Here is an 11,327-nt window from a genome sequence, read left to right as displayed (position 1 = left end):
ATGCCATGTTCAAAGGTGCAAAAGACTTTAAAAAAATCAAGCAACAAGCACTAATACTCTCGAAGTGACTCACTTTTGATCTCAACTATAATACACTCCTTTTGCCTTAATTTTTGGGAGATAACAAAATAACCCACCTCAACTTGTTTACATACCTCCTTACATGAAAGAAAATCCGATACTCCAAGTTATTAAATGTGCAATAAGGAATTTAAGTGCAAAACATACACTCTCTCTCAAGAACTCTCAATGCTAACAAGTACCATGACATTGTCGTGCCCCTATTTTCAATTACCACTACAATAAAAATATTTGATTGGAAATCACAAAAGGTTTTGGAGCTTTTAACATAGGTTTGGGGTGGTAAAGGATATTATATATGAACAACATGGCTATATCATCCTTGTACATCTACATCATACTATTCTATCAAATTTTTGATCATGGGCCACTTTAATTTTGTTTTCACTTTTTACACGTGCCTATTTTTATTTCGTTGCTCAACTCAATTTCTTTTCATTCTTTTTTATTTCACCCTTTGTGATTCTCCATCCTTTGTTGGACCCTTTCTTTTTATTAGTCATTTGTTCTCAATGCTTAATCCCATAGGAACTCTCTTAAAAATTTGTGCCCCAAAATTACCTGTTCCAATCATCACCACCCCTAAATTAGGCTTTTATCCCCAAGTTACAATTTTAAGTCTAAAGAAGGTAGGGTTAAACAGAAGGATTAAAATTGAAAGGATTACAGCTTAAAATTTCTTTGCCAAAGAAAGGTCTAAAGTCTTAAAGTGGGTTACTAGGGATTACATCTATACAAGGGTAGGATTTTTAGGCTAATATGGACTTCCAATGTCACTAATATGACCTAAGATCATCTCACGAAACAAGTACAATCAAAATTAGATTTGTGAGACTAATGGGGAAAGTTCTAGATGGTACAAGTACAAATGATATTTGGACGAATGAGCTCACCACACATGGCATGCAAATTCGCAAAAGAGGCTCAATTGTCCCTCTTATTAGAGACAAAAATGGAGTAGCTATTGATTTTCGAAGAAAAATTTTTTTGAGTCACAAAAAGAGAAAAATAATTATTAGAAGGTCGCTCATGTTCGTGCCCTTGATTTTTGAAAAATTTTGGATGGAGGGAGGTGTTTTCTTTTCATTTGCACCATGCACAATTTGATAAATATGGTATCAACCCAAGCCTTCATCTCATATTTTGGCTTTCATACGGGCAAACCATATGGCTTCTCAGACTTCACCATAGGTATAACTGTGATCCCAAATTCAAAATGCCATAGGTACTCGAATTTCCTTGATTTATGGCCTCAATGCTGTGGGTACTCAGACTTTCTCTAGATCCATGGCCCAAAACCTAATCATAATGCTTTTTCCTTAAGAATATCATCACTCCATCTATCATAGGGAAAGCTTGTCAAATATCACCACAACCAAAATAAAGATATAGTAAAACAAAAAATCTAAAAACAACCAAATAACTAATCCATGAAATTTGGGCACCATCAGAGTGCCCAAATAATGCAACCTAAAAACTAAATAAAAATCATAAAAAATTTCATCAAAACATCCATAAAACATCCAAGTAATACACATCCGGGACAGGTACCCCTAACTAAAAATATAGCAGTGCCCTCACTGCATAACTAATAAAGTAAGAGAAAAGGATTCTCCCTAAATCTGTATCAAGAGCTGCTTTGTCCTGTTGACTCTGCACAATCACCACCAGCATCAAAACCAGATCATGACAGCTTTTCACCAATCTAACAATCTATTTTTAGGGCTAAAATGTGTTCCAAAATAAGAAAAATTCATTAAAAAATAAAAAATGCATTCTAAGTGTTTGATCCTGCCGCCATAATATGAAAATAACTAGTTATTAACTCATTTGGGCAATTGATCGGTGACTTGGTGTGCACCATCAATTACACTCAATTTATTATGATTTGGGGTACTCAAGACTTTCCCACATACGTGCACACCATATCTAATAGCTAATCATCACACAAGTATCATTCATCATTTATTTAACAATGAAAAGCATAATTTTAGGCCCTATCTAGTTCATGCACTCTAAGGCCTACTCTCAATAATTAAGAACATAAATTTGAAGTACTTAACGGATAAGTGATGCAGTATGGATGCAAAGATGCACTTGAATTGCTCAAAATATTACTATAAATGGGTACAAAGTTTGAAGGGCAGTGTGGAAGAAATAGAATACCAATGGTCTTTTAAAACTGGTCCATCCATGGTCGCGGTAGAGTATCTGCAATCATAGACATGTGGGTGACCTCAATCACGGATAAAATCCCATGATCTCTCTAACAAATGGCATTTCTGCACCTTTATTTTCCTCTTTTCAGTCCACTATGCAAACATCCCACATCTTCATTTTAAATTCATTATGTACACTACAAAGTTCTACAAATGCATGGATTACTTACTGACAAATTTAAAATCTACACTATAAAATTTAAAAAGAAAGGATACGGGCTATTTTTCATGGTATGAACGAGTGCCTCCTATCGAGCACTTACTTTAACGTCGTGGTACGATGCCTTTTCTACTACCACTTATATTTCCACTTAGAAAATTTGAATCTCCATCCTAACTTTTGCTTACTATGAATTGACCAGAAAAGGAATAAAAGATTTAGATCTTCCAAGATGAAACATAATAGAAATGACGAAATGGCGATGCGGATTCTATCTCACCACTTTGAAGACTTGAACCTTTTACCCAATTTCACATCAAATTTAAGATTTAGTTCCTTGGGAAATGGTGGGAACACCAATAGTCCACCAACTTAACATTAGAAGTTGAGCTCCTTGGCTTGAGTGTGGGGTTTGTATGTGCTCATTTGGAACGTCAAACTCTAAAATAAAGGGATGGTCCTCCATCTCCCTAAAATCAATTATTTGATTGGAAAGGTGGACTTTCATCACATCCACCAAGCTTATGGTAGAAAAATGGTTTGAATGAGGTTTATCCCTTAATTCTGAGATTGCATCCCTACTAGCATCCTTGCTGTAAAATGGGCTAGAGTCTTTATAACAAATTTGTTTGGCTTCTTCGTTTGACTCTAGAACTATTTCCTCAATTTTGGCATCTTCAACTATATTAGGTTTGGTTGGTTGGAAAATCACCAATGACTTCTCAATTTCAAGCTTAGTTTGAAGAATGGGCGTATTCATGGTACTTGCAAGACCTGGCTCCTTGCCTATTTCTTTAATATTTTCTATTTCCCTTTTAAATACCTCATTGGATTGATTCAAGTAACGCATATACTTCTCCAATGTAGTTTCCCGATCCCAAAGAGTTTGTAGCATTGCTTCAAAACTATTGTACCTGATATGTTGTTGTTTCTTTATTTCATCATGATACCTATCAAACTCATAAGAAGAACTATCATTTAGGTTATATAACAAGGGTAGGGTGTATTTGCACAATCACTCAAATATCCATCTCAATCACCACATAGAGAATAATCCTACTCCCAATAGGATCAAGATGGTGTCTCCATCGCTCTCTAGGGAGCATATCTATAATCTTGCTGAAAGTAGGATCCTTCACAATATAGGCATGGATCATCAAGATAGGATTTCCAATTACCAAAATCATATTTGCTTCAAGATGCCATAGTTACAACTAAACAGAAATAAAATTCTTTCTAACACAAAAGCAAAAGAATATCACAAACAAATATTTACAAGCTTGAATCCAAACAAGTAGGCTAAAATTTCAAACTAACTCAATATGCAAAATTGTTCCCCAACAATGATGCCATTTTTGATAACGCTCAACTTACACGTCAATTTTAAGTATAAGGCATCCGTTGTTAATATATTACCCAACTTTGAGTCGAGGTCTAATCCACGAGGAACAATATGAGTGGTAATTAAACATGTTTTAAATTAAAGTTACTTGTTATGTTCAAACTTAAGGTACAAGTATTTATGGGGGAGGGGTTAAACATTTCACAGATTTGATTATTTTTGGGCTACTAAAGGACTAACTCAGGGCTACAAATAATTAGAGAGTAAACAATGAGAAATAGTTCTTGGGATTATGTATTACTAGGGGTAAGTTATGCATGGGAACATTATAATTTTGTGTAAATTCTAATTGTTTATGATGTGATAGACTAGGTATAAAGTCCTTGAGACTAGTTTGTCAACAAAGTCTCAAAGATGTCGCCCATTGACTCTTTTGAGTGCCTAACGAGTGTGTCAATTGAAGCCCACCAACACCTCAATTAGGCATCCCTATTTCTAGGATAATACCCAAGGTTTAGTCAACCTCATAATCAACCTTATGCCTAAGATAGTGAAAATTAGCAACCTACACCCATTAATTATCTACTATTGTCTTGGTTCCTACATCCATCTATCAAGGATGAGGTGGGTTTCAAAGATCACCCAAACCCCTCTTTCAAGGATGGTTTGAGCTATCAAGTTTTTGGGATTTTCACCCACAAACCCATTTTGAGTATTTGGGGTTTTCACCCATAAAGCCCAACCAATTTAATCAAGTAATAAAAGAACCTATCATCAACAAACTAGCAAATGCACAAATAAATCACAACCCAGACATAATTACTCCCTATTCTAACATAATCCCAAGAGGAAGAACTAGCTACACACAAGATTAATAAGCAAGATATACCCCAAAATCTCCATCAATTTGATTTATTAAAAGATAAATAGAATACAGATTCAAAGCTTTAGGATTCAACAATTCTTCAATGGAAATTGTCCATCCTCCACTTGGCAGTTACTCTAATGAATTATTCACCCCAAATATTGGAACAACAATTGTCTCTTCAAAATTGGAAACAAAAATATAGATAAATTCCACAAAAGTTGGGATATCTTCTATGGGATAGGGTTTGAGTCTCTTAAGTAAATTTGGGAATCAAATGTGCACATTTGAAAATCTGCCCCCGAGCATAATCTTACTTTGCTGTAATCGGTGACACTTATCTACAATTGTGGTTACCGTGACTGCTGTCAGAATTCACGATCGTAGTATGTTGACATATCTTGGCTGGCCACAATCGCAAACCTCAAACTGTGATCATGGTAACTGAGGCTTATTTCTATTTTAGGTCTTCCAGTTGCATTTCTTTTCTCCTTTTGATTCTTTTTAGCTTAAATCTACATCTTTCCATCTCATAACCTGTATGCCTGTAAAATGTGGCTATTAATGCATTTAATCGCACATATGTCCAATTTATACATTTAAATAATGGTAATGTGCATGAATGTTTAGTGTAAAAGAGTTGCAAATTCACCACTCATCAACATCTCGAGAAAAGAGTTTCAACGTACTCGTCTCGACATCAGGCGATGCCTAGGACTCCTATTGGGTAGAGATCGCATAAAGACAATTCCAATCAGTTCCAAAACTAGATGGAGCACCCTTTGGTGCCAGAGCTGATGATGAAGCAACTGGAACCTTGTTCACCCCTGAAGCAACTTTACCAATGGGATAATTTCTAAGCATAAGCCCTCGCTGACCATAAGTAAAGCACCTGTCCCTCCCTTATCATAGAAACCCTATTGCAATTTACCACAAAACCTACAGAAAGGATATGATGGAGTGGATAGGGCCCCATTAGCCTAAGATTAGGCACTTTGTGCCCTAAAGTTATCACCACCATGGAAGCGTCTATCATCCGATGGATTTTGGTCGGGAGCACTAGCCGTCGAGTAGGACCTAGAATTGCCCCACTTCTTTTTGAGCCATTTCCTACATACCTTGCCACTCTTCTATTGGCTACCACCCTTCTCAGAGAACCTAAACTTCTTACCCTACCTCTCCCCTATTTTAACCTTCTTCTTTTTCTCTTTTTCTATGTGCTATAGGTACACAATAACCTAAAGATATCCATGTCCTTGATAAACAAGGAAGCCTTATGCTCCATTATCAAGTCTATGGAAAACATGGGAGCAAACTTTCTTATTCCATATCTCATGTTAGAAACCATCTCCGAAGCATACCGAGACAACTGGTGAAACTTCAAAGCACACTCCTCGGCAAATATCATACCTTGCTTTAGATTAACAAATTCTTTTTCCTTAGCTTCCCTCAACTCTTGAGGAAAGAAGCGGTACAAAAATGCATTAGAAAAATCCTCCCACAAAGATGAGTCAACATCGTTACCCCTTGCCTTCTCTCATTCTTCGTACCATTGGTACGCTATATCCTTCAGTTAGTAGGTGCAAACTCTACACCCTCCATATTCATGGCATGTATAACACGAAAGTTCTTTTCCATCTCATCCAAAAAACCTTAAGAATCTTCCTTCACCTTAACACTAGTAAAGGTCGAAGGGTTCAACTTCATAACAGGCCAACCCTTCTGGCCTCAGAAGATGGAGTAATAGGAACACCATGCACCGACCGAGTAGCTACTAACTGTGCCAACATATGAATGGACTAGAAAAATTCATCATTCATCACATCAACTTGAGGAGCTCAAGAAGGACTAGAGGGAACCCATGGAACTCCCAAGGGACAATCAGGAACTGGACCCCTAGATCGAGCCTGGACACCAAAATTAGAGTAGGTCCCATCAATATTATCCTTAAGTAGGATAGAGCATTTTCAATAAGCGTTAAATCATCGAGGTATCATGATCTGAAATACAAAAAAATAGGGATTTGAGAAGAGTTCAGAACCTTAGACTCTACAGCCTAAAAATTAAACACAAAAAAGAGAAATATTCCTAAATGCGTTATCCCTAAAAGACACTCTACTCTACATGACTATATGGTTTCCCAAGTGACCATGAACCTATGGCTCTGATACTAATATACATGCCCTAAATTGGGGCCTAGTAATATCGGGTGCCTCAAGTCCAACCGGGACCAGAGAAAACCCCCAATACCAAAACATAACCACCTTATAACCTAAGTTAAATGAATTCCAAATAGATAACAAGATAGAAAAATAAATACACAAATAGAATAATAGAATCTGTATCCGTAACCAACCTATAATCCTATCAAATATCCCACTAGTGTCTGCCCCATTACTAATACCAATGCCACGGATGACACCAATACCGACACCTTCTATGCCCATATTTGTCACATAAAGCCTTTAACTATAAATAAAGAACATTAGATCCAGACATACCCCCGACCATAGCAAAAATCAAAGTCATCTTGTTGGGACATGCCCTCGACCATAGCCAAAACCATAGTCCAAGAAATATCAAAAGGTATGAAAAAATATCCATAACATAAAATGGAGTCTTCTGGAGTATAAAAGCTCACCCCTTTTGTCTATCACAAAAGTTGTCCCTGAATCCAAGTCACTGAGCAGGAGAATTAGTATGTCCAGTTCCTGTATTACATGGGGATACAATGTCCAACAAAGGGTTAGTGGGTGAACACTAGCATGTACTCTAGAATAAGGGTAAAGTAATGTCATTATTCAAAACCAAAGTAAATATCCAAATGCAATCATATTCATAAATACATGTATATTATGTTTGGAAAGAGAATTGGGTTTAATATGAATTTTAAACTTTAACCTGGGTTATGTAGCTTGACAATCCCAAAACTACCCATGGGCTATATAGGTCAAGTGTTACCCCCTGAACGGGACCCAATGTGTGTAGCCGCTGGAACCGGAGATATCATAGGGGCTAGAGATTCCTGTATACCCTTTTACCTATATGATACGTATATATAGGTATAACTTAGGGGATTCATATGTACCCCATAAGTATATGGTCGCCATGACCAACCTTCATATTGGCAAACATAAGTTTTCAGTGTCCGTCCATCGGACTCACACCATCATGACTAGCTATCACAACCTGCCCTTATTGGCTAATTAAAACCTTTAGCACATAACCAAACCACCAATTATAGAGTTTATTACCAAGGAATTATGAAGTGGTATAGTCATATCGACTGTAGCTTGCAAGCAATGTTACCTAGGTACCACATAGGATTTTTAATTGAACAAAAACCATGGCCACCAAGGCCTTTACAAATTATTTAATTTAATAAATCCGTTTAGGGTTCCATTACAATATTATGCAATACAAGGTTTTCAATAAAAGTCAAACTATGGGACAAAAAAATTCTCATTAGCATTTTGACAAATATGTTGAGGGTATAGAGTTTCCAAAACCAAAAAATAAGAACAATTAACCATTCCCATGCAAACACATGTTTAAAACAATATTATAACATGCAGAACCATAATTATAATATAGAAAAACATTATCCAACAAAGAACAACCAAAACCCCCAACAGATATTTCAAAACCCAAATAATATTGCAATAACACCATGAAAATCAACCATGAAAATATGATTTCAATTGAAATAACAATGAGAAAGAAGTAACATGCCTTAGATACCAAATAATACGGAGATAAACCACCCTTGAGAGCTTTACTTGACCACCTTAAGGAAACCCTAGCCTCTTTCTGAACCAAGAGCTTGAGAGAGATTTATAAGAGTGTTAGATTTAGGAATAATACATTAATGATATCCCAAGAGTTTTTTAAGTAATGGGGTAAAAAGAAGTTAAGAGGGGAATCTAGAATATCCCCAATTTAAACTATAAAAAAATTTCACAAGTTGGTATGGTTTGGACCCCCTACTCATACCCATATGATACTAGTGGTATCTTCCACTCGTACCTTATTTAGAATGTTTGACATCACATATAGTCCAACATATGGCTCCTTAGCATAAATCATACCCTACTATACGACTAATACCCTTCAAGTTGTTCCCTAAGCAGAATATCAAGGCTAGACGATGAACAACACATGGTTTGACACTATACTTCTTATATTAAGTATATACAACTTGAATGGAGTCTTGTCGTACCTTGAATAGAAAAAAAAACAAAACCACATTCAGTAATATATGACCAAGACTACTTAATTGTACCCACATTATACGACAAGTAAGCATGAGTCATATGATGATCAGAATTCTCAAACTCAAGAAATTTTTAAGGGTCAAAACTCATGATGTTTCAGTTTTAAATTGTGAATTTCCTCTTAACATAAATAAATATCATTATGTGTAGAGATGGTAGTTTATGCACATGTGATACATAGGAATTAAGTTATATCTATCTGCTTACATGTTATTGAATAATTTAAATTTATACATGCATTTTTATGTTCAAAATCCCATGACTTGAGCATATAAATTATTAGTACATGTACCAGTTTATACTTTAGTATCATTCTATTGGGTGTATTACTTTGCACCGAGTGAGCGCAGGAATATAGGCATACCCATCAGTTAGGCTTAAGACTATTAGCAGCAGTCCCTAAAATCTAGAACTATGATTCCACCATAGGTTATAAGGATTCACTCATCAGTTTAAGATTTAGAACCTCATACTTCAGGACATCAATTTAGTGGATCCATGTTAGCCAGTATTGGTACCCTTGGCAAGGTAATGACATCCTTCCAACTGGGGTTATAGGTTGGACACCAATTTGGCTCAGATTATGGTATTTCAGTTGTAGTTAGATCCCATAGTCCTTATTGTATAATTTAGTTCATATTTTAGCATTAGACTTTGCATTACCTTGCTTCCAGATATACAAATTATTCAATACATGTCATTATGCTTGGTCTGGCATTCATATTTTCATGTTTATGTATATTTATATTTAATTTATGCTAGTTAGTTTTCCATCCTGCATACTCAATATATTCAAAGTACTGATCACATACTTCTATGCACTATATTGTCTCATACTATAGGTTCAGATGCTTAGTACCGGAACCGTACTTAGCACATTCTTATTTAACTGAACTACAGCCTTAGTAAGTCCTCATTAGTTGAGGACTGGTATTTATTTGTTTATTTTTGGTATTTTTATTTATTTCAGCTAGTCAGAGTTAGTTTGGGACCTGTCCCAACAACTCATCATGATTTAGAGGCTTTGATATAGTGAAATAGATATTTAGATTTTAGTATGCTTTTTAGGTAGTCACTCTTATTTCCAACTTTGGTTGGTTATTTAGTATTTTATTATGACTATTTCATCAATTGTTTATTTTAATTAAGCTTTTGTCCAAAAATTTTATTGATATCCTATAGTATTCATACTGTTTTCTAGGCCATGGGTTAGCTTGGGGTAACTTGTAAGCACCGTGTTACGACTAAGGGGTAGTCTCAGGTTGTGACAAACTTGGTATTAGATCAAAAGTTTTAGTGTTTCCTAGGGTATCTGGAAGCCTTATTGAGCAGAGTTTTGTTCATGGGTAGGAAGTGTGCCACACTTATGGGTGAGAGGCTACGAAATAGTTTAGGAAAGCATCAGTTCTTTCATTATTCATGTCATGGGAGAGAGTGTAAGCTTTATGAAACTTCTTTTTCTAACTTAATACAATAAATTCCTCCCAAAAAGGCTAATGAAAAGAGAAATAGGGACCAGCCAACACCATTGCCTATTCTTGAAGATCCTCTAAATGAGTAAGTCTCTCATGATTAATTTAGGGCTACTTTTATAATATTAGACCGATCTAAGGCTTCTCAAAATAAGTAGAAAGTCATTGCCTCAACCAACCTAGTAGTGAATATGGCAAAAACTAGGATTTGAGACTTCACTTGAACCAATCCCCCAGTGTTTATTTGATCTAAGCCTGAGTAGGATCCCTAGGAATTTTTTGATAGTGTGTAGAAGGTGACTAAGTTCATAGGTATCACCTCGAGTGAAAGTGCTGATTTAGCTACTATCCAATTACAAGAGGTGGCTGACACCTGGTTTAAGCAGTAGAGAGAGGATAGAGGTGCCGTTGTAGGGTCTGTGGAGTTGTATGAATTTGTTAGTGCTTTTCTCGATAGGTTCTTCCCATTTGATTTAAGGGAATCCAAAGTGCATTTCATTAATTGGAAGTAGGGTTGCATGAGTGTGAAGGAGGATTCACTCAAGTTTACTCAGTTGGCGAGGTATGCTCTAAATGTGGTGGCTGATTCTAGGGACCAAATGAGTAGGTTTGTATTTGGTATTTCTGAAGATGTGGTTAAGGAGTGTATGACAGATATGTTGATTAAGCAGATGGACCTATCTACAATAATGGTTCATTCTCAGCTGATTAAGGAAGATAAACTAAAAAAGAAGGAAAGGGAAAATAAGAGAGCCAAGACAGGTTGCTTTAATTTGTCTTAGAAGAGGTTAGATGGTAGAAATAGTTCCTAGTTCCACCAAAGATATTTTAACCCATCCCTGTTATTTTCTAGTGCCCTAATGTCTAAGTTCTGATAGGTTACTCGTGATAGGGCACCCGGCTCTAAGCCCTTG

Source organism: Capsicum annuum, chromosome 11 (genome assembly GCF_002878395.1).
Source record: "Capsicum annuum cultivar UCD-10X-F1 chromosome 11, UCD10Xv1.1, whole genome shotgun sequence".
In the NCBI taxonomy this organism is placed as follows: domain Eukaryota; kingdom Viridiplantae; phylum Streptophyta; class Magnoliopsida; order Solanales; family Solanaceae; genus Capsicum; species Capsicum annuum.
This window is presented reverse-complemented; position numbering follows the sequence as displayed.